The 26,237-nt window shown below is 37.9% G+C and overlaps 1 long non-coding RNA gene across 1 annotated transcript; it reads right to left on the bottom strand.

The window, feature by feature from the left end:
- Positions 1-9,709: 9,709 nt before the first annotated feature.
- On the bottom strand, positions 9,710-24,744 carry LOC142140228 (uncharacterized). The gene is made up of 2 exons (XR_012688344.1): positions 24,505-24,744; positions 9,710-11,372 (listed from the first exon to the last, which is right to left on the bottom strand). It is a non-coding gene; the product is annotated as an uncharacterized LOC142140228 (long non-coding RNA).
- Between the last annotated feature and the right edge of the window lie 1,493 nt (positions 24,745-26,237).

Below are 26,237 nucleotides of genomic sequence, written 5' to 3'. Positions count from 1 at the left end.
GTATGTTAGGGAATTTACACTGTAAGCTCCAATGGGGCAGGGATGATGTGAATGAGTTCTCTGTACAGCGCTGCGGATTCAGTGGCGCTATATAAATAAATGGTGATGATGATGATGTTTGTGTAGTGCTGGAGGGTCAGATCTTTTCTCAGTTTGTCATTGACTAAAATGTCTATGAGATGTGGTACAATTATGTGTCATATTTTAGTGACCTATTAATTAGCTCAGAATGCTCTCAATATTAGACAAATATGTTTGCTGACTTCAGATTAATTTATTTTATTAACTTGTACACGCCATCCTGCAACTTTCCCTATATACATCATTTGAAATGATTTTTTTATATTTTTTTTTCTCTTTTTTAGCTATGTATTTGTACCCCCAGGAATATTTACTTATATTCAGTTTGTTGCCTTATGATAGCAAATGGCTCTGCTTTGTTCTTTGCATTGGTTATAAATGTGTCTAAAGAGCCGTATTTTGTCATATGCCAGGGCAGCATCTCTTCTTAATAATATAAACATATTGCTAAAAACCATAGGAAGGATTGCAGGAAGGAATGTAAAGTACAATAATTTAAAGGCACCTGAAGATGGAAAACCCTTTCATTTTTTTTTTCAGGTCTAGTGCCATTCAGAGGGTGTATAGTGCCCCTTCTCCTCCCTATCCCACACAGGGATTATGGTTTAATTCCAATCCCCCACTTTTTTTTATTCTGCCCTTTTCCTCCCCTTTGTATATGTTCCCCTTACCCTCTCCCACTTGTATTATTCTCTACTACCCCCATTTTTATTACGCTCCCCTTCGCATCCCCTGCTTGTATTACGTTCCCCTTCCCCTCCTCAGTTTGTATTATACCCCCTTTTCCTACCCCACTTATATAATTCTCTAATTGCCTAGTATTATGCCGCTCAGCTTCTCTCCCACTTGTACTATGCCCTTTCCTCTGCTTGTATTACGCTGGCCTTCTCCGCTTGCTATGATGCTTCCCCCTTGTTTTGTGCTCCATCCACCTGTATTATGCTCCCCTTATCCTCCCCCACTTGTATTATGCTCTCCCCTACTTGATATTCACACACTACCTGCATGTCAGGCGCCCTCCTGTTGCTCCGTCCGGACAAGCGCCTGTCTGTGTCCCCGTGGCGTCTGGTTGCCTGGCAACCAAATGCAATACTTCCTGGCTGGCAGCAGGGGCTTCCGCCCATGCGCAACAGGACGCTACTCGAGTCCCTGGCAGAGGCCGATGACATCGCTGCCGCCCTCCCTCCTCATTGGCCTCTAGAACTATTTAAGGCAATTCCTATCACCAGGTCACTGCCAGAGTATTAGGTCTTTTCCTGCTCCAGTGTCCTTGTGTATTCTGGCTTTGTCTGACTATTCTCCAATCTCCAATGTCCTTCTTACCCGGCCTGTTTGACTACTCTTTTGGATTTTCCCTATGCATTATTCTCTCCGGGAAGTTATCGACTCGGCATTGTTTGACTTCTCTACTGGATTCTCCCTTTCTGCCTCGCTGCCTGCACATTACCTGACTGGCTTACCTGACTACTCTCATTCTGTACCTCGCTATACGACTCAGTAAAGGACTGCGACCTGCGTGTTTCCTGCAGCGGAGCCTATACTTGCTTGCGGGTGTTCTTGGTGAAGACCAGTCGGACGTTAGATTCCGCAACTTCTAGTTGAGTTGCGCCAATGTTAGTAGGTACCCTAGCATAAGTTGTGACACTGCATCAATCCTCATTGGGATTGGGGGGATGATTCAGGCAGCAGTGAATGATACATCCTGTAAGAGACACCGGCCGCATGCTTTGCTCTAGTGCGCACTCTGTCTGCTGCATTATACTCCTAATTTGCTCATCTCTTTTCCAGCCACTTGACTCACTCATTGGGGAGCAAACAGAAAACAAGACTAAGACCAGGTACACACTGAAGAATTTTCCAACAATGTGTTATCTACAACGACTTTACCTGGAACCGAAGGTCCGATCACTCTGACAATTAATGCGTACACACTAGTCACATTTTAGACAATTAACGAAAGACCGACCGTCCGGGCAGTGACTTTTCACAGCCGTATTGTCGTGAGCAAAGATAAGAATTTTGTACACACTGAAACGACTTATGAGGTCCATGTAACGATATCCCCAAGAAATTTAAATAAAGGGCAAAGCATGTTCAATAGTACCCACCCCAAAAAAAGTTAACATGTTTTCTTCATACATTCGTTAGCACGTGTACAGTGTACATTCGTTTGCATTTTCATTAATGTGCATTGAGTGTACAATAAAGTGACACATAGCTATAATTAAGGAGGCAGACATAAGCAATATACATTATAAATGAAACGTTGCTTTTTACAACACTACACTGACAAAGGTTTCTAATTAAAATGGCAGAATTATGCTGTACACATTAATGCATTAGACACCTGTTATTACTTTACCGCTAGAAGCACCTAATTATCAAATGAGTGACATGCAGACACCGCACCACGTGGGACTGGAACAGGCATCAGAAATTAACATACACACGTCCCCAAAGGAGTCGCAGCTCAAGGAACTATGGGCAGTTGCTCGTGGATCGATCGAAAACTTATACACACTACATGATCGGAAGGTGGATTGGTCGGAAAAAATTAAACAGTACGACCAACCAAATGATCTGAAAATAGACACTTTGGAACGACTTTCGGCCATTATGTCACTATACACACTAGCCCGATTTCCGACCAAACAGTCGTATGTTGGCTGATTTGCCTGATTATTAGAAAATGCTCCTCTGTGTACCCAGCCTTACTTCTGTGATTTCCTGAGTGTGGCTGGGTGGAGTCATAGGCAATCTGCTCTGCCACAAAACCAAACATCTCCCCTCCTGCACATGCACACTTTTGGAGCCGACTTCAAGTATACAGAACAACCAAACTCTTTGCAGTTTTAACAGGGAGCTGGGAAGACTGCCCCCCTCTGGTGCCAGGCACCACTGCACTCACATCACTTGCTATAATTGTTGTCCGCACCCCTGGTGGCAGAGCACATACTGGGTTGTAACACCCTGAAGTGCCACATGTGTTTTTCCAGCTGAAGGAGGTTGGGCTCATGCAGTATTAAATAAATGGACATGTCATTTAATTTATGTACTCTCAACATCAAGTAATAAATAGAACAAAGATAAAAAGGAATTAGGTCCCATTTCCATCTCGGATTTTTTTTATGTCATGCTCCATTTAGTTAATGTAATTACTAATAAGGTGAGACATTCTCTTTAGTAATGTGTAGAATTATAATTGCAAGAAAATATTTATCTGAATTGCTTCCAGTTTAATTGTCTTGAGACATAAAAAAATAACATTGATTCCTATTAAATGTGGTCTGTTCATTGAGTCAATTATTAATTATCTGATCATTATCAAGTAAATGAGGCAGTATTTTAGAAGAAAAAATGTAAAAGTGGGAATTAAGGAAGGGTGTGGTTCTAAACTGATAGGACTTTAAGGTGATCGTTTTACTGTTCCCATAATGAACATTTTCAGGATCCACCTTTTACAGAGACTGGTCCTAGGACCGGGGATCGGGAAAGCACCTTGGTCCTGCGGATCCCTTAGTGTCATTTAATTACAAAGTATTATTTTGTAGTGTGAAGACCCAATATTGTAGTTAATATGTCTTTAAGGCTGGCAATATACTAAACATTTGCATTATATGCCAATATTTTTAAGGAAATTAGGGATAACAGGAAGTGCTTGTAACTTGTGGATGTACTAAAAACCATCTATGTGACTGATAACACAAACTGCAATATCAGGACTGAGATCAGATAAAAGGCATCAAAAAGCAATGTGATTGGAAGATGACCGCTAGTTACCTGTATGTGCAGTCATCTACCAACCACAGCATTCCCAGATTATATCCAATTTGATCACTCGTGTGTGTGGCCATATTGAGCACTGATACCTTGGGTGAAGTAGCAGCCCCTGTTTGGCCACCTATAAATTGGTATATGAGAAAATAGAAATGAGTGACATCTAGTTCATTCCTGGATACATATGTGTGTCTCTTGTGACAAATAGTCAACTTACCGGCATGTTTAAGGAGTTAAAAATAAGTTGGAGACAAAAGCTCTTTGGTTGGTAAACAAAAACGACTACCAGACACAGATCTATGCTCACAACTCTCATCATGTCCTGTGATGGCAGAGGGATGAGAAGGAAGATGTCACGTTGCAGATAGAGCTCAAAGGGGTATTCCAAAGCCTCTCTTTTCTCTAAATCATGTGCCATGTGACTATGGTGGCTAAGGTAGTCCAAAATCATAAATCAGATTGCACCTACCCTTGCTGGCGTTATAATTAGCAATGTTGCTGGTATATCAGCTGATATATGGGCACAGTAGAGAGAACCAAGAAATGGCTGTCTACACTTTAATCCTGATAATTCTTCCTGGATATGGATTTAACAAATATGGATTATTCAGCCATTGAAGAAAGGAGAGACATCTTAAATGTTTGCATCAGCTCAATGGTTCATGCTGAGTGATGACAATAGAAGTGCACAACATATAGAGCAAGTGTTTGCATGCATAGAACTAACAATAATACACAGAAAGTCAATGGCTTTGATGCTGGTTTATGGGCACCCACATTTGCTGGCATTGTAATGGCTGCTCCTAGCATAATACTGACAACCCCCTCTGCTATCAAACAGTTATTTGGGCTCTTCTGTCTTGTTTTTAATTATATGCTAATACAAGCTGTGTGTGCGGAAACCCAACTGCACTGGGTCAATTGGCTGAGCCGGAAGAAGGAGGCTCTACATAAATGCAGAGCAGTGGCGGAACTACCATTGAGGCGGCAGGTGCTGTGCATTGGGACCCATGGAGATAACGGGGTCACAATGGCAGATGCAGAGGGTCGGGGACCCCGGTTCCCTCCTCCCTACCTCACTGAACCGGGGCCCACAGCTTGCTAGTTCCACCTCTGGTGCAAATCAGTGTGATCTGAGAGCCCGGGGAAAGGGGGCTCCTGGTTAAAAGGAAACCCCCCTAAATGTTCACACGAGATGAGTAGTTAACATGGACATAATTTGTCTCAAAGTGGTGCAGAGTTTCGGAGACACAGTAATTGACTTCCACTTTTGCTTTACTATTCCACACAGTGTTTATAATTTTTGCTGTCAGCATTTCTCTGAATTTATAACATTAATAAGGGGAATTCTGCATGAAACCCTGAAGGCCAAATTCTGCCAGAGAATGAGGAAAATATTCCACAAAACAGTTTAGAAACCCAAGTGGCAGCAAATTTGCTTCAGCGGGACAAATAACATAAAGGGGATCTTCAAGCAGCAAACTTTATCTTCCAACCAGATTTGTTTAAGCGCATTACCATTGGACTACAGATAAATTGAGATCTGTGCACTGGAACATATAGGGCCTGAGTCATTAAGAAAAGTAAGGCAAAAAAAGGAGTAAATATTCTCTGGGACAAACCATGTTACAATGCAAGGGGTGCAAACCAGTTTATTCATTTGCACATAAGTTAAATACTATGTGTTGTTTTCATCAAGAACACAAATACTTGATAGTTTAATTTTTATACTGAAATTTAAAATTGATCTAGGACATTCCCTACCCCAACTATAAATCGTTTCCCACATTTGAAATTTACCTCCCCCTCTAATACAACATGGTTTAGCCATGTGCAAAGTTACTCCATTTTTAATGCTTTACTCTCCTTAATGACTCAGGCCAATACTGTTTACACAGATCTGTTGTTGTATCTATGGGCAACAAAAATCAATAAATGCCTACAAGACAGCAATTCTATTTGCAATGTGGAGTCACTCTAGAAAATGAGAAATAGTGTGTGGAAAAAAAAACACATGGACCAATCTATACAGACTTTGTACTATATAAATGCATTGAAAAAGTCTTTATTTTTGACTGAAGAAGAAAATATGAAGCATTTTGTTGTGGTACTGAATATGTATTTCTGTCCTCTTCCCATTCCAGAAGAGAGTAATCAGTGTTTTATGATAGTCACGGTTACATGAGTTTACAGTATGCTTAGTCCACATACTGTCATAGAAAACCAGGGCAAATACTGAAATGCAGATATTGTGGTTCTTATGTGACTTGATACATGGAAAGTGGCCTATTTGAATTTGTCAGGTGAAGAGTATTTAACCTGACTTTAATTAGTTTGTGTTAAATAGGCAGCTGAGAAGTCTCTCTACATTCTATTCGGAACCTGAGAGTGTGTTTATAGTGTGACACACATGAGAGCAAAAGGAAAACATTGCTGCACACTCCGAGGTACTAACAACTTCTTGTTTTTAACTATTGTAAACAGCTTAACTGAGCTGGTTTACAGATGAATCTTATGTGTTTAGTTTAGGCTTCAAAGGGAAGTTTAGATGTTTTGTTTGTTTTGCTAAATGGAGTACTCTAAAATAAATATACCTGTACCCAGACATAGCAATTTCTTGCCTTTTCTGGTTGGCAAAGATTCTGCTACTGTACATTTATTTCAAGAAAGATAGATAATCCAGAGAGACCTGAGTTGCTGTCCTCCTTTCTTACTGACATTCGCTTTTAAAACAAAAATACAAAAAAAAAAAGTTATTCTGTAACAATGCTGACATTCTGTGGATTACAATCCAAAAGAGGAAAAGAACAGGTAAGATGGTTAACACAGGTAGGATAGTTTTGTGAAGATAGCCCCAAAGGGGAAGAAACAAGCCTAAAATGCAAGTAAAGTTAGTATTTATATATCAAATGGTGTATAATACTGAGCTGAATAATATGACTGAAGGGTTTATACATAAGTAAAAATCTCCATCATTTGCCATGTTGGAGGGAAGGTGATTCTCTTACCTGAGTCAGAGTATGAGTGACAGACTTGCAGACCTGCACATTGTAGATTGGTAACCTATACAGTGGCAGTCTCGGCTTGTGTCAGATTTAATTAGGACACTGTGCTAAAGATTTATTTGGTAGCTGGTGGAGTTCAGGTGTATGTATGTATGGGATACTTTAATTTTTAGAGTTGCAATGGAATGTCAAGTTAACCTTCATGGTTCTTATATGCAGAATTTTGGGATTTAAATTAAGAACCGAATGAATAAAACAGAAACCAGTCAGAGGATATCCATTACATGCTGTGAGATTTCCTTCTATTTAGTCACAATTTGCCATTTGTTACTGATCGGGAAGCACAGTGCAGCTTATAACTGGTATTGACCGATTACAATGCCAGCAAAGTAATTGTAACTGCTTGCTCCTATTCCTGCATAGCAATTCTTGTTTTGTGTATACAGCATACTTGCCATCTTTTTGATGTTCCCCTCTGTTAGTGTATGGGCGGAGGGGACAGGGCTTGGAGAATCGCGTCTTGTCGGCTCTAATCCTGCCCACTTCACTAGGAAATAAGCAGATGCGGTAGGTTGCCCTACTCTCCTGGAAGTCCGGGAGACTTACCCGGAATTCGGGACCCTCTTGGACATTCTGGGAGAGTTAGCAAGTATGGTACACAGGTTTGTGTGTGTGTGTGTGTGTGTGTGTGTGTGTGTGTGTGTGTGTATATATGTATGTGTGTGTGTGTATATGTATGAGTGTATGTATCAATGAGTGTGTGTGTATATATGTGTATATATGTACGTGTGTATATATATATATATATATATATATATATATATATATATATATATTTTACACAAAACTTTATACCATACTTGCCTACTCTGCCCGAATACATTCTTTTTTATTTATTTTTTAAGATGAGCCATACTGACTACATTAGCTGGTACCAAAACTATGTACTTGACATTGTCACTAATTAACTTCTATTTACCTGAGTCTGGCTACATGAGTGAAATGGAGGATGAGGTACCTGGAAGGGAGCGCTAGCTGTGGTTCCTGTCTCTTGTAGTCTTGTACACAGAGATTCTAAATCAATAAAGCAGAAAGAAGAACATTAACTTGATATTTTATTTTGTTGCAGTGATAATATTGGCCTAAAAAACATTTCCCTTTACGAACTGCAGATATTCAGGAAGTAAGTGGCTAATTTAAAACCAATTGCATGGCCGTCTGGGTTTTCTAAATAGAAAACTCTATGAAATACAACAATATATAGACCATGTTTCTTTATTTAAAAATAATAATAATAATTAAAAGAAGCATTCCCAAATATGCAATCATATCTAAATAAAGATATTTAACAGCATGCTAGAAGCATTTTGTCTCTACATATACAACACTTCTTGCCTGAATCAAACTGAAGTCATTTTTTTAAAATTAACAGTTTGTAGTATAAATGTGTTACTGGTTTTAATGTGCTTAAATTGTCATTTTATCTCTAAACTACTACCTTTTTTGGGGGACTACTTTTTTTTCTAACTTATGTTTGGAAGCACTGTTATCTTGGTCTAATTCAGAGTAAAATCTTGTATGGTCTTTAGTGAACTTGCAGTGTGTACCTGTTCCTTCTACTTTCTTGCTGGAATTTTTCATTAATTGAAGCTGAGTAAAGACAAACCTAAGCAACCAAAAGAGTGGCAGATATGTTGCAATATTTTAAGTCAAAAGTAAAAGAAATCTCTACGTATGTGTGATCAAAATAATAGTTTGATCACTTGAGCTCTGTTCTGGTCGTCAACTGTACTAGTGGCCGGATAAAAAACTCACAGTGGCGCCAGTTGAGGGACTGTCACATAAAATATAGACAATTCTAAACAACGGACTAGCATTAACATATGTCTACAAATAAGAAAACCCAATTAATTATGATTAGTAACATGGTACATTTTGATTTTTAGATTTTTACTTGCTCTTGCAAGCAATGTCTCAGATAATGATTGATAACCGAGGGCCTGATTCATTAAGGATCCTAACCTAAGAAACTTCTTATTTCAGTCTCCTGGACAAAACCATGTTACAATGCAAGGGGTGCAAATTAGTATTCTGTTTTGCACATAAGTTAAATACTGACTGTTTTTTCATGTAGCACACAAATATCAACTTTAAATTTCAGTGTAAAAATAAGCTATCAAGTATTTGTGTGCTACATGAAAAAACAAGCAAAAAACAGCACATTAGAAAATCACCTTTCTGCTGTCGACACCTGGTTTTGTGTGCAAATGTGACAGTTTTGCATATGTAGAAAGAGTGTACAAAGAGTGAAGCTGGACATCCACATAAGGACAACTAGACCATTAACCTCTGCAGCATTGAGCTATATATTGCAGTTGTACTGTCTCTGTTTTTGTTTTTCTCTTGTTATACATGTACAAAACTATTTATAGGACATAGATAACAAACGTATCATCTGATATGGTTTATAAAAATTGCCAGACAACTTTCATGGGTTTACATGGATTTCCCCATTAATTGTTCTTTAATTTCCCATTCTACTGAAGCAAATTTTATACACTAATTGATCCAACTGCATTGGATTTCTTTTGAACGCTGTTTCTTGACAATGTTGGGACAAAGATAGACTAAATGGCTCCTATAGCCATGACTTCTGTCATTGATAACCATGGTCAGAGGATGTAGGATTGCTCAGGAGAAGGATCCCCTCAGCTCTCTTATGACGTATAAAAACATCAATTTACAGTATGGCATTGTTATGTGTGACCTTTCTAAATGTCATTTTGTATTATGGGAGTAAATTTACGTTTAAACCTAAATATTCAACTAAATAAAACATACACCACTTCCATTATACTGCACCTTTTAATCATACTTGAGCAAAGAAATGTCAATGTACACATTTGTAAATGTTAAATTTGAAAATATTAAAAATAGCTTTTTCACATTAAATCAACCTGGTAGTTAAATTCAATGCAGTTCTCTAAAGATCCGTGCGACTTGGAATCCTGTGTAAATTACGGGATGCAAGTTACACTTATGTTTTCAGTCTAAATTACGTCCAACTCTACATCAGGCCCTAAGTCTGTGAATCACTTTGAGGATCATAAATCCTTTTCTAATAAATGATATATTTGCTTTAAATTACTTTCTTGTCTATAGGTTACATATATATTTTTTAGCAATAACATAATAGGAAGTTGATAGTAGATGTAATATGACAACATGATTAATAATCAGCTTATTAGTTGGTAAATGAACAGGATGTATACCTTCCGTAAATAATTGGACAAATTATTGGACCCTCCGACTAGAACTTTCTACTCACCAGCAGACAGTAGATAAATAGACATATAGATCCTTCTGAACAGCATTCTTTACCATCCTACTTGGCTTGAAAACCTTTAAGAACAGATTGAAGTAAATTCAGCTTGGGTTGAGTTCAAAATATGTATTCATTGGTCATCTCCCTTGGGGGATAATTGATATGAAAGGCTAACTCGCCAAAAAATGATTTTGCTGAATTTAAAATCATTTTCTGGAATAACATTTGATGGATAAAATATGACTTCTACCTGAAATTCCCTGTTGAGTTTCTACAAATACAAGGTTGCTGCTTTCTGGTAGACCTGTTGTGAATAAAGCATTGATGTTTCCATGGTTAGAGATGTTGGTAAGGAACATTGCTTATTAGCAATATGTCTGTCATAATTCAGCAACAGTGTACTTATGAGATTTTATACAGAAATCCTATTTCAATTATAAATTGACTATTGCAGTAAACTATAGTAACCAGCAGGATAATTAATTGGAGTTACCTCTTAATATCACAGATTTACATTTTTCAAACACAGTGGATACTTCACTCATTAGCAGACATTTACCCCCTGATTAAAGTGGTTCTCTAATGGAATGTCCATTCCACCCCATTCTAGAGTAGCTTATTCTAATTCACTTTGTAAGCTATACTTGTCATCTTGTAACCACTGTCCATTGCTGACAGCTGCACACAGGAGTTCCGGATTTAAGCTTTCATACTTGCAACCTTTGATTTGTGACATCTGCCATAGAGATCCTATTCAGAAATACCTGTTGCCAGGCCTAGCATGCAGTTCTATAGCAGCTGCCTTTACCTCTGGAACATGTTGGCAAGGACACATTTACACCAGCAACATTGAAAGAATGGTGTACTCTACTATTTAACTTAATACAATTAAGGCATAGTAGAAATTAATAAATAAGTTTTCTTCACTCATTGCCCAACGCAGGTCTCTCTTATGAAAACCTAAGTTTTACATAAGAACAGGCTTTAAACAACAGTTTCTAAACTAGTTTAAGTGAATTTCCACAGTTTGGTAAGGTAAAGGACATCCATTTTGCATTTCTTAACTAGTTGTGTTTTCAGAAGTCTCTCCTGTCTATGGTTGGGTTGGCTCCACAGCACGTCGCCAGGAAATCCAAGATGTCACTGGAAACCATGGTTACAGCTGACAGCCTCCTGTCCAATACCTGAAAGACAACAAATTCCCAGGACTAGTTAAATGCTTACCATTATCTATAAAACTTTGGACATCTGAGTAAAAGTCCTAAATGGTCCTTATGGCACCAGTCAGAATGAGAGATGGTTGGGTTTCAGAGTTCTTATAAAAATGTTAAAGCCAAAGTTAAATCTGGAGATACGAAACAGTATACACCCAAGACACAGCAAGCTAAGCATAGATCATGAGATACTGCCAGACTTGCATTTATAATAAACGAACTCTCGAGTGTGTGATTATTTACCCCCACCATTGAATTGATGTTCAATGGCAGCTAACAAAACTGCATCTTAGATTGTAGATATAACACCTAACAACTAGGGGCCTGATTCATTAAGGATCTTAACTTAAGAAACGTCTTATTTCAGTCGCCTGGACAAAACAATGTTACAATGCAAGGGGTGCAAATTAGTATTCTGTTTTGCACATGAGTTAAATACTGACTGTTTTTTCATGTAGCACACAAATATCAAATTTAAATTTCAGTGTACAAATAAGCTATCAAGTATTTGTGTGCTACATGAAAAAACAGTCAGTATTTAACTTATGTGCAAAACAGAATACTAATTTGCACCCCTTGCATTATAACATGGTTTTATCCAGGAATCTTAAATAAGAAGTTTCTCAAGATAAGATCCTTAATGAATCGAGCCCTAGGACTTGAAGTGAAAACCTACCTCTTCCAGCAAAGCTTATCAAATCTTCATCCCTCTTAACCTCTCTGGGCTATTCTACCCTATTACCACCCTCTACATAGTTCACACAAGTCTTAAATGTGTTCTTTTTATACACAAACAACCCTCTGACCAACATTGTTGTGTGACTGGATCATATAGCTCACTAAGGGGTCTATTTATGACCCTTCATTTTTTTCACTTGATACTTTTCAATCCTTATCTCCTTGATAAGGATTGAAAAGTAACAGCTATGTATTAAAAAACTTCTCAGGGACAGCAGTGCCGATAGACTGCTGTCCCTGAGAAGTGACTCACCTGATCATCGCAGTATTTTCTCAAGTTTAAAGGCTGCGGGGATCTTCTCTTTTTTTTTTCCTTTTTTGTTAGTGCGCATGCACCGACTGAAAAGTTAGTGCATGCGCACTAGCATCCTGGACTGCAAACTGTAGGATGAGTGACAGGGAGGGATCACATGATCCCTCCACACATGCGCTGTCCAGCTCTGCTCTTCAGAACAGACTTGGACAGCGCGAAAGTTTTCAGATATGTTAATGTACGCCATCTGAAGCTGGCGTACATTAACATGTGGAAAAAGAGAAAATTTTCTCTAGTTAGACTTTAATACATAGCGGTTCTGAGCACTTCCCATAGACTGTTATGGGGAGTGCTCAGAAAAACGATAGCAAATGCAAAGCAGCAGATATCTGAGATATCTGCTGCGATGCTTCAATAATACATAGCAATTTCACGGTTTAACACAGGAAAAATCCTTGATAAATAGACCCCTAACACTTTCTACCCTTTCTATCTGGCTGGACCAATATGCAATATGTGGCACTTAACCTCGTGTATCAAATTGTTATTGTCTTATAGATTGTAAGCTTGCAAGAAGCGACCTCTTACCTCTGTCTGTAATACCCAGTTTCGTTTTATTACAGTGTTTGTTCTCAATTGTAAAGTGCTACAAAATATGCTGTAGCATATATATGTGTATAATAATAAATAAGAATCAGGAGCACTGGAGAAGTAGTTGTGACTTTTGGACAGCAATTATGAGCTCAGTATGGTAAATATAACCTGTTAAAACAAGTTATTTTAGAAAGGAGGTGGTACAGACAAAATAAAAAGTGGGGAACCTCTTTGACAACTTGTCTCCAGCAACATCTTTCACAGTAATAAACTAAGGGGCCTACAGCTGGAATCTAAAATTGGCAAATTATATACCTCACAACATAACTCATTTCTCCTAAAGCACTTGTCTGCTCCCATTTTCCTTATGCCTTCTATTTAAATAACATTTGTTAAATGAAATCATTGGTACTCAAAACCCCTTTACCATTTTGAATTTTGCCAGTAATTTAAAACAACTATTGCTGCATCTGCAAAATTCACCCTAGGGCTGACTCTATACGGCCTTTCACAAAATGAGTGCGTAACAATGCTTCCAGGAGCCAACTTTGCTTTTCTCCAACTTATGACTATTGTTATGTGGGTTGAACCTCTGTCCTAGAAAACTCTTAAAAGGTCAAATAATTGGTTTTATTTTTATTTTTTGTTTTATTTTTTTGAAGATCATTTTGTTGGCCTGATTTAATATGCTACAGTCCACTCAACATCATTCTTAACTTATACAATGTAGTATGATCTGACACTAGTTTTCCATACAGTGGCATTCAAGTATTGAAGGGCAAAGAGCAGTGCGTTCTCCCGAATTCTAAGAGCATGGCATGGAACTCCCACAATTCTGCCAGTTTATGGGAAAAGTAAAACATTCCTTAGATGTCCTGCTCCATGTTCAAATGATGATTACACGGTTGCTGCAGATTTGTTGGCTGAACATCCATGCTGCAAATTTTCCGTTCTACTGCATTCCAAAGGTGCTCTATTGAATTGAGATCTGGTGGCGGTCATGCTCAGGAGACAGCTAGAGATGTGAACTTTTTGGTGCATGGTGCATTTTCCTGCTGGAAGCAGCCATTAGAATATGGGTAGGCTATGGCCATAAAGTGAAGCACATATTCTCCTCCAGTCTGCTTTGTTGACAAGGCAGGATGGATTCATGTTGCAGCAAAAATCGAGATTTGGCATATCCATCCACTTCAAGATTCCATATGCTGTGCATTCAGAGTTGCTCCTCTGCGTACCACTGTTGTAATGCATGGTAATTTGTTTACTATGGCCTTCCTGGAAGCTTGAACCTCTCTGGCTATTGTCCTCTAACCCCTCTCATAAATGAAAAAGACATATTTGTCCTCAGAAACTATGCTCACTGGATGTTTTTTGTTTAGTACACCATTCTGTGTAAACTCTAGAGACTGTTGGACGTGAAAATCCCAGGAGATTAGCAGTTTCTGATACTCAAATGCTCAAACCACCCGGTCTGTTACATAGATAACAATCCTTCCCCAGTCTGATGTTTGGTCTAAACAACAACTGAACCTTTCACCATGTCCACATACGTGTATGCATTGAGTTGCAGCAACATGATTGGCAGATTAGATATTTGCATTAACGAGCAGGTGCACCTAATAAAGTGGCTACTAAGGGCCTGATTTAGAGTTGGACGCAATTGACACTGAAATCCTAACTGTAAATTGCATCCCATAATTTACACAATATTCTAAGGGGCACAATCTTTAGAGCCTTGCGACTTAGAATTCTGTGCAAATTGCACAAACAAGCCTCTTTATTTGCCTTATGGGCCATCGTGCAAGTGTGTCATGCACAGCGCCCTGTAAGGCAGATAAATGAGTACGAAAATAAATGTAAACAAAAAAATTAAAATAGTGCTCCCACCCCAACAGCACAAGGGCTGGTTATGCTGTTTGGGAGGGAATGCACACCATTTTTTTTATGCATTTTAATTATCTTTTTACTTTGTTTTTTAATACAACAAGGTCTGTTGCACCCGTAAAAGACAGGTCTGTAGGATCTGCGGCTGTTTTCAACTCAGAATAGCATGTAAAGGGCGTGAACACGCCCTTACATTGCTAGGCTCGCCCACTACCTTCCCTGTTCCTCCTTTCTAAGCACAGAGAGGTGCAACTCGGTGATTGGTCCCAGTCAAAATGCAAACTGAGACTGATCTTTGGCCAAAACTGCTTTGTGCACTGATCAGTAGGACTTGCAGACGACTCTAAATCATGCACTAAGTGTACAGTATATGCAATACACAATATGCATGTCTATAACAAAAGTCATGCCAGGGAGCCCTTTTAACTCTAAGATTAGTGATAATTATGAATAACTTGCAGTTTAATACATAGCATTTTTATATATAATATATGAAGTTGTATCAGGGAGTAGAAATATTTACATATACACTGTACATATAAATGTTAAAAAAGCCTATTTAAACTGCTTTACATTGTATCATGCATTTAGTAGTATATTAAGGCACAGAATTTAACCATCTATTCCACTGTGTTAACTTGAATTAAATATATTTGGAACACGAAAAATAAAAAAAATAAAAAATAAAATGCCACTTTCCCAGTGCTTCCTGCTATGCCAAGGGTACAATCTATTCCCTAAGCAGACTCAAATACACATTGTAGACAGAATAGGCAATGGCACTTCTACTTTAACAATTCAAAATAATACATAGTGCAATAACTTTCCCATATATATCAAATTGTATGAGTCCTAAAGGACTCCTCTTTGGATAGAAGATTTGCTATACCTTTTTTGGGGGTGATTTAATGGGTATTTTATGCTACTTGCACTTATATTGTTTGTAAGTGTGATGTTTGTTTCAATTAAAATAATTCAATATTCAAGGTAATTCTTCCTTTTGGCTTTCCTCTTTATTTCTCTGAGTACCACTGCTGAAGGATAATTGAGAAAATTCAAACACTAAAGTGTTACCAGGTCTTAAGAACCCTCGGTTCATTCAAGGCAACATATTCTTAAAGGGACAGTAATTTACTGCAAACATGTGAGTATTATTCTAATAAACAACTGAAGAATCATCGATGGATCTTCACTATTACTGTAACTCTTTGATCTATTTTCATGTACCAGTTCATGGTGTGAGATCATACATTATATAGAGTTGTTCCCTCTCTGGTTTGGTTTTCACATGAACATTTGCTGGAGCATATATTTTTGAATTCTGACATGGATTGTCATATGATACAATTGGTTTATAAAGGAAATTTACTGCTATCTTTCTTTATTTATGTTTTTCCAGGTGGTGAAGAGAAGATAGTAACTATTCGCTTTACAAAGAATTGGAAGATGGCTTTTTATCATGGATAAAATTAGGTAATTGTAGCAAAAGATTTTAAAAGTGTGCTGGGAACATGTTTTCCTATATTGGGCCTGATGTAGAGTCGAACGCAATTTATGCTGAATTTGTAAGTGTAAATTGCATCCCGTAATTTCCACAGTATGCTGTTTCGGAGGGGGTGTACACCATTTTTGAATCTTTTTTTAACACCGCAAGGTCTGTTGCACCTGGGGAAAGCACTCGCAAAAGATAGGTCTCTAGGAGACCTATATGTAGCTGCTTTCAACTCAGCATAGCAAGTACAGAGCATGAAAACATTGCTAGACTTGCCCACTACATTCCCCGTTCCACCTCTCTAAGCGCAGAGAGGTGCAAGGGGGAGATCCGTCTCAGTCAGAGTGCAAACTGTGACCGATCCTTGGCTAAAAGTGCGTTTTACTCTGAATAGTTGTATTTGTATCTGACTCTACATCAGGCCCACAGTGTGTATCTAGAGGTAAAATTGAAATTGTTGTGACATATTTGAGTCTTCTTCAGAAGATTTAATAGAGAAGTCTACGCATATTGCTTTTCCAAATTTGCTATCCTTCCTTTCATAAAATGATGGTTTGTAAATTGATGTTCATTTTTCTGCAGTCTAGTGAAAAAATAAGCATATATTAAATATGCCCATAGATTTTAAGCATGTGAGCAGGACCTTCTCACCTCTTTGTCTGTTGTACCCAGTTTGTTTATTAGTTTTCTGTGTTTGTCCCCAATTGTAAAGCGCTACGGAATATGTTGGCACTATATAAATTAATGATGATGATGATGATGATATTCCTCGCCCATCTACTTGTGAGTTGGCTATTTCTACTAGCATATATCAAATCAGTTTAAAAAGACAGTAATCTGGACTCTCATATCCCCTGTTTCCTACTTGGTACAATAAAACTTGGCAGGCAGCCACCAATACTGCTGGCTGTAAAACAATGTTACAGTATTCTGCATTGCTGTTTCAGTGAAGCTTGAAAGGTTAAATGTTTGGGGCTTTTTGCTTTTTTTGGGAGGGAGGGATGGTGTTAACAGATAAATAATAATAATTTTTATTGTCGGGTGTACATTCACTATAATAAAAAAAATCTTTTAATTGACATTTACAATATAAAATCCTCTGAAACTCAGTCCCTTAAATGTTTATAATAGGCTTGTACAGGTGTATACCTCTCCGATATATTTTGATGGTCTCTGTACAAGTTTCAGAATGCAGTTTATGGATATTAACAATGGTTAGTTTATATTGTGTATTTAGATTCCTAACTATGGATTATTAGCTTCCGTGGGTTTATTTGCACCATAACATCATGCAGCGTTCCATGTGTAACTAAGGATTCTGGGAAGTGGCATGCAAATGGTCAAATTAAACAGAGACCGGTGTTCTCAGCCATATACCAGCATACTACTCTACCAAGGGAAGAACTAGTATGGCTGTAAAGGAAAAGTTTACTAGGTGCCTTTTTCTTGCCTTGGTGAGCTATGCCATGTGCTGCCATTAAGATGTGTTCTTTCTTTCAAATTCTTTCAAACTATATAGTGTGCTGTAGAATAGAATTCAGTCCTCGGTTTTCTCTTTCTCACATTGCTCTTGTTACACCACAGAAATTCAACTTCTATATTTTGTTCTTTTGGCTCTGATATGGGTGAATGTTTTATAGCAAGGCATTATGTATTCTACATGCACCACAACGGTTTTATCCAAAACTGTGTCAGTGGATTCCCAAGTAGTGATGTGTCAGACTGAGAAACTAACTTCAGTGCCAGATTCTTTTATCCCTTACTTATTGTGTGCCTTCCAGCATTAAACTGCTAAGCTCCGGTACATTTCCAAGACTCCTCTAATTAGAGAAAATAGAACGTAAAGAATCCTGCCCTCACATGTCTGATGGACTCATCCCACCTCTAGTGCCCTCTAACCCACCGTGATATCGTAGACTGGGGACGTGCTTTGGTTTGCGCTAAATTAATTTACAGTGTTTGAGTAGTGATGTGAAACTGACAATTGTCAGAAACATAAAAACGTATAGAACATTTTGAGTGCAGCATATGTGTTCTTGAATGTCATTTATCAAGAGCACAAAATTACACTCAATTTTTTAAAAAAATAATCTGGTTGGATTGAGGAACTAAGAGGAAGATCAATCTCCCTTTGTTTACTTTTTAAATGTGTGTCCCAGCCTAGCCACCAGTTTACTTTGATCCTATGTGTAAACTAGGCAATCTATTCATTTGGGAGGTCTTGATTCTAAATCTTCTATTCTGTATTTGTGACTGTATCTCCGAATTTTGAATCTCTCCAAAATATTTGTCTCCAATCTCAACAAAAAAATACAAATGGAGTTACTGTTACCAAAACGTGAAAGAAAAAAAAGAATTAGCACAGTTTTAAATGTGTGGGGATTTTAGTGGGCGCTGCAGATTACTTTGGCCATCCAATTTTATCAGGATTTATGGTCATTTGTGCTGCTCTCCCCAGGGAAATAATGCTTTGATGAATGTAATCCCAGGCTGGGGTCTTCCACATGCCCCTCTCCCCCGAGAAGAGCACAGCGTGGCAGACAAAGAGCAGTCACTGCTCACCCTGCACCCACCTTGTACACGTATGAGGGGGCCCATTTGCAGTGTATTATATGTATATTGATAAAGCATGATACAGCGTTATATTGTATTGATTGCATTCCACTTGTCTGTACTGCACTGTATGCAGCTTTGAGACAGCCAAATGCGCTGCTCAACCCCATTCACTTTGCCACACAGATAAGCAATGCAATAGTATCAGTTTCTCAGGATCAGTGTTGTTTTGTTTAGTGACATCCCTTATTATAAAAAAAAATAGTTCTACAGATTTATGTAGAAATAGTCCTAAAATACAAATCACATATTTCACATCAGTATTATGCCTATACGGCAAATCCAGTATTATTATATATGTGAGTATGCTGTATGTGTTATGTGAGTATGCTGTATGTGTTATCAATCCCTGCCTGCCCCCTCTCCTGCCAGCACACACACACACACACACACACAGTCCCCTGCTAGCCATTGAGATATAAAATCAGCCATGGGAAGCTGTAGACTCTTTATTTCAGATCTCTTTGTTCCCGTTGGCAGGCCAGGTCGCTGGATGCTCTTCTCTTTGAATCTTCCAGCAGCAGAATACACACTGCAAAGACCTGACTATTAAGCTCACTCGCCCACTCTGAGCTTTTTTCAATGGCTAAACCCCTCTGTACATACAAACACATCCATGAAGTTAGTGAGATGTCCCAAGAAAAGGGTATAGGCTGGGTGGAAAGGTCTTGACGTGTGGAAAAGAAATTATTTCTGTGGGAACAAGGCTAAAATGCCTGATCAATTAATTTATTCTGTTATTTGTTCACTATTTCTGTGCTTTATTATACATTTCTCTTTCTAAATCATGCTTTATCGCAAAATCCTTTATAATTTGCCAGCTAATGCTCAGAAGAGATTGTGAGTACTGATATAGTACGTCCCTTAGCTAACATTCAGTTACATCCGTGTAACAACGTACAGAAGATATGCTTTATATAGGCAAATAATTCTCGTGCAATAGACTGTACAGTGAATTTTGAGACCTCTAATCTGATAAAAGTTGGGTAAATTCAGAGCCTTTATCACGTCTCCAGTTGGAGTTACTTTGTAGCCAGCAAATTCATTATAATATGTAGTGTAGTGAGAAAGGCGTTAGAAGCAATGTATTCACTCCTCCAGGGAGAAAGTCTATTAATCGTGTGTGGAGAGGCAAGGCTCCAATCAATCATTTAGTGTGTGTGCTATGACTGGCTTTCCTGGCTGTCTCTTAACATGGTCAAGTCCATAAGCAAAAATACATGCGTGCATACTATATACATTCATACTTGTTATTATGTCACCTGCTAAAAATTTAAAAAAAAAAAATACACGAGCATTATAAATATGTAAAGCTTCTATTTAGTGAGATGTCACTCTGTGGGTTCATGTGCCGTGATTCAATGAGATTACAAAATGCACTATGTCTGTGAAGCTCAATAGTTGTGTTCTGAGCATATTATTCTGTGTGTACAATAAAACGCGTTAATAAAAAAAATGCCAAAAATATCCTCAGACTGACCCACAGCAGGATCAATTGCCACTAATAAAATAAGCCAAATCAATGTACAGAGACGAGGCCCCATAAATACTGGCATCATTACTCACTATAAACACTGTAATGAGGCACCACTACTTATTCTGTATCACCCGCTTATAACTCCATTGAGACACCTCCGCTTCTTGCGATTTCGGCCACTAAACACACTTGAGGTATCACTATTTCTTATCGTATCAACCACTAAACTCCTAGGACTGAGGAACCACAGTTCATCACCATAATAGTCACAGTTCCGACCTACTGCAGTCAAAGAAGGACTGGTAAGGGGGCGGCAGGAGTAGGACCCACCAGCACCCCTCCTCGGGGATATCTTGTTTTTACAAATGATGGCCAGCACTGCAAGATTGACACAGCTTCCTTTACAGATGTATATAATCAACCCAGGAGTGCATGGTAACTGCACACAGCACCTATATAATTGTGACTTTTTACAACCACTGACCCCTAGGAACTAACTAGTAGCTGATCTCATTACAAGGCTAACGTATATCCTGCAGGGGGGTACAATTAGTAACCCATCATGGCTATCTAGCTCCTCTTATCCTTCGTAATGGCTCTTTATAGTAAATAAATAAAGTATCTGGTGCTATAAGGAACCACCAATTTCACCTGTTTGTTTCTGACAAATCATTACTACTTATCTCAGATACTGCTACTTTCATCTTCTATTTCAATAGAGGCACACAAGATATCACCCGCTAAAGACCATTCTGTAAGATACCACTGATTTTACACTCTCACAGCGCTACCCCCACCCCCATATCACCTATTATATACACTGAAGTGAGGCATCCCTGTTTCTCACCAGGCCACCAAATAAACTGTAGCATGTCTTGTGTCATATACAGGCTGTATTACAGTTACAGAGGTAATAAAATATAAGGTATATTTCTTGTTGTGTAATGTAAAAGAAGGTTTGAATTAAATGTTCTGTTGAAGTTGCGTCTTTGCATGCAAATAGAGGCCATTATTTATTATGTCTGTTTTGATCACCGGCAGCAATGTACAAGAATAGTTTATTTTGGAATTCTAGGGTTCAAGAAAAAAATGTGTTCGCTTGGTGCGTGAATTATGGTCATTTAACACTGATTATATAGACTGGAGGAGCAGGGTACAGAAACTACGCGGCGCTCCCATTTTTCGCCCCTGTGTTGGCGCAAACTAATTGATTACATCAACATGTAACTTTAGAGTGGAAACTAGATGGAATTGGATTTAAATGTAAAACGCTGACACTCCAGTAGTACAAGAATTGTACTGAAGCGTTTTCTTAGCAGGAATTAACTATCGAATGGGTCAATCCACTTCTTGACAAGACATTACTATTTCTTAACTTAATGGTATGTATTTGTGTGGCAATAGCTATACTATGCATACATTCATAATATTCACAAGACAAATCAAAAGCTAACAATGCTCATATATATATAGTATAAACAGATCGTTCAATATAACAATTGATTAATTTGCGTTAATTGATTCATTTGAAAAACGTATGTACATTGATATAGTATAAACAATTCAATAAAGTAAAAATAATGTAAATTCGTGAGATTCTGAAATGCGAATTCGTTGGTTTAACTTTTTCTAATTAACGATCAGTATAATACACCACCGATTCTCGTGTAATGTCAGTAGCTTACTTGGATGACGTGTCACGTGACGAAACCAAGAGACAATATTTATGAACCGGTTTTTTTTTGGGGGGGGGGGGGTGTTGCTAGTATGGTCAATAACTAGTCGAAGCTGTTCTACATGTTACAACTTTTTCCAACTCAAGTAAAAGAGTGACTCGGTTCGCCATCTTCACATAATTTACACTGAAAATATGTTTTATTCGATATATGATTTCTATATGTAATAATATTTGCGAGGACTCGGTACTCTGTACAAGTATTGTTTGTTTGATGCTTATAGTTTTCACAGAATTCGGTATAGGCAATTAAAAAATATCGTTGTTTTTTTTTCCAAAAGTTCATTAAACAGTCTAGTAAAAAATGTTCAGCTAGAATACAACGGATATTGTAATATTTTTCACAACATCAAAATACTAACGCAAGCCATTGATTGCTTTCTCAGTATTGGATGGCCAGTGCACTATTTCCGAATCACAGCGTGTTTATTTTAAATGGTTTTAAATAATGTCTATAATATATTATGAACTAGAATTAACACTTCCAAGAAAACTGGTGGAGTTCCAGTAGAAACGATATAAAACAAGCTTAGAGAAGTTACAACTGTTTTTCTGCAAAATACATTCCCGATTATGCATCCAAATAAGCCCCACAGGTCATGAAGTATATCGACGAATAATAGCAAGTATATTTCAAAAATAATTTCCAAACTGGGGATTTTAAGCTATGGAACAATTATTTTACAAACCTATTCCCCCAAAAAAAGAGCTGATCCTGCTCAATAGAATATTCATTTGTCCTGGAAGGGGTTAAGAGTAACCAAAAACAGTAAAAAAAAATGATACAGCTTCACCCAGCAACTCAACAATAAGTGAATAAATAAGTTTTTTTTGCCTGTGTACTCACCAGCTGCGCCCCCTGCCGGTAGTATATATATCAACAGTACTTAAAGAGCACTTAAAAAGTTTATTTTGCACAGCAAGTCGTATCATATAAAATTAAAGACAACCAATAAAATTACCTGGTGCGTTTTAAATGTATAAAAACTAACACAAAATTAAGCTGGTTCCAACAAGTTAAAAGGATCTGCAGTGTGTTCACTGTTGCTGGTTCAAAGCTGAGCCCTTTTATCTAAAGCCCAGTGCACAAACATATAGCTTAATGTGGCTAGTGTTCCTCCTTTTCTTTTCCTCTCTATGGCAACCAGAATGCTCTGCTCAGAAATGTTCCCTGTCAGGAAAACAAATGATCTTCAGGGAGCTTCTGTATCTGGCATCTGTTGCAATGGGGCACACAGAGTTAATCTCTCTTAAAGAGATCCTCTGAGTGTGCGTGAAAGGAGTGCAGAAGAGTGGGGATTTAAAAGGCTCCCCAATATCCCTGATTTTCCCACACACAGCTCTCATCTTCAACCCTTAAACTTATATATATATATATATATATCTATAGATATATATATATATATATATATATATATATATATATATATATATATATATATATATATATATATTATATGGCCTATCGGTAGCAAAACGCAAGCCCTATTTGTGATGTAAGTTTGATGGGGGAAAAAACTATTTAAGCAAAGTCAACAGGTTCACCGGACATTGGCAAATGATATAACTGACAGCGATCCGCGCACAGTTACAAAGCACAAGAATAATAACAATGGATCATCATAAGTGACGGATCTGGTTAAACGTCCAGATATGGCTACTTTTCTTTTTCCTGAGCAATGTCTCTGACACGATGACACAAAAATGATCTCCTGGATGGAAAGGCCTTTTCAGTGTTAGGAGCCGGCATGCATCATGTAATCTTCTTTCTATAACCCCTTCTTTCTGATCTTTTCTCCCTCTAGATTTTGACGTGTTCCTGAGACCCCCCCTCAATTGTACCAGATGAATCCCAGTTCTGTATCAGTTTACTAGATAGAATACTAATTTCCAGCCAGAGCATTTAGTAAATGTCACTGTAAACATTCATTCACAATCGTTTTGTTAGAGGACAACCGTGCATTCCTCCCACGTTAACAGATTTGACCAGGGATCCCAAAAAAAAAGCACAATACCCCAACACTACAGACCAGTTACTCTTGCCTCTTTTTCCAAATAAAACCACAGTAACAGTATGGATGCTACACTACTGTCTAGAATAACTCATTTTCTCACCCGCAGAGTAGAAGTTGAGAATAAATTACTCTTATCATATCAATGAAAACACAGATCTTGAATAATGAGTATCCTTTAAAAAAAGACTGCATATGCGATCTATTTAAAGAAAAATACTGGACTATTACAGCACAACACTAGAAATCCCATAACATTTTTTTCTTTCTAACACACACAACGCAGAAATTAAATTATACTTACCAACCAAATCCTCAAGGATAAGTAAGGATCAATAAATAAAAAATATTTATTTTTTGTTGTTTAATGGGTGACCTAGGAAAAAGAAGGCATTACTGGGAACTCCATCGAAGCGAGCTTGCTCAGGTCCCCCTTTACACTGACTCCTCTAAGACAAGCTCTCCACTAGTCTATTATTTTCACCAAAATATATGAAAATTTATGCAAATGAAAATCAGCACTAACTGTTCTCCCCTTGTTATACTTTAGGTTGTTTTTTTTTTTGTCTCCAGACAAAACAATCGAATTGTATAAAGGAGGGGGTGGGAAGGAGAGGAGGGATTCTAAAAAAAAAAAAAAACTACTTCCAAACAAGTATATATTTGTGGTTGCAGGGTTGCATCCTTATATTTTCTTGTGTTATGTATACATCTTTTCCCCTCCTGATTATCTTGGAGGTGGAAAGTAGATATGTTTGCTAAGAAGCTATCACGTTGCATCGGGCCACCTGAGACGTCTTTTGAAAGCTTGTACTGTGAAATTCATAGCAGTAATTTAGACAAAATCCTCACTGTATATTAATGAAAGCCGGCCCCATGGCACGGTTCCTATCCTCCCCATTCAGTGTAAACAAAACCACGAGACTCGCTCGCTTTTTTGAGCCGGATCCAAGCAAAATCGGCTGGAAAGGAAAACATGGGGTTCTGGCAGTGACTATTTAACCGCCTGCACCTGGAGATCTCAGCTTTATTCAATGCGATCTGTGTTATATCTCTTCTGCATAGAGAAATATTGGAGCCTTGGAAGGACACGGGGAACAAAAACTCATGTGTGTGTAGATTTGATGTTAAAATTGCGCTTTACATGTGTTGAAGTTTCAGAAGGTTTTTTTTTTATATTTTTTTATACTAATTCTTGAGGGTTTTTTGTTTGTTTTTTTATTGTAAACGTGGACAGAGCTGGACCTGCTCCCAAGTGTATTGTGTGCGCCCACCGCTGTTAATGATCAGCTCACGCATAGACTGCAGAGTAGCTAACGGGATGGTGATGTAGAGTGAGCTCAGTCACACATCTACTGCGGGGACACAATACAGCCAGGGAGGTGGGAAGAGGAGGAGGTGGAATGATGCTCCTAACATAATTATGTCATATTTTAAAACAAACTCACGCACTTCTTCATATAATCGTGGCATATTTTAATGCACAAAAATAGGGAGAAAATGAGTGCACACACACATATATATATATATGTGTGTATGTGTATATATATATATATATATATATATATATATATATATATATATATATAAAATCACACAAAATGTTTGGGTGTATGTGTATTCGTACATATATGTGTTCAAATTTGCTTTGTGTTCCAGACACCAATGCGCACCATACATTGTAGATCCTCATTCAGAAAACTTTGGATGTGTCCGAGTACAGCAGTCTGGGATCAGGTCCCTTAGGAAAGCTCAATTCGCCCTTGTTTTGGTTGCCACTCTCTCTTTCTTTTCCTTGGATCACTGAGGTTGCCTGTGCTATGTTTCCGCTTGGTTGCATCCACCTCACCCCCTCCTCTTAACTCTTTCAGGAAGGATTTCAATAGAAAGCTGCCTAATATAACAGGCAAATAAATAAATTCTAGGAATTCAAGGAAGTTACCAATATGAAATGGCACCATGTTAGACCTCACAAGTTCTACAGAAGTGATATTTTCAGCACTGCGAGCTTAATCTTCGGCATTTTAATGATCTTTC

Source organism: Mixophyes fleayi, chromosome 2 (assembly GCF_038048845.1).
Source record: "Mixophyes fleayi isolate aMixFle1 chromosome 2, aMixFle1.hap1, whole genome shotgun sequence".
NCBI lineage: Eukaryota > Metazoa > Chordata > Amphibia > Anura > Limnodynastidae > Mixophyes > Mixophyes fleayi.
This window is presented reverse-complemented; position numbering and strand designations above follow the sequence as displayed.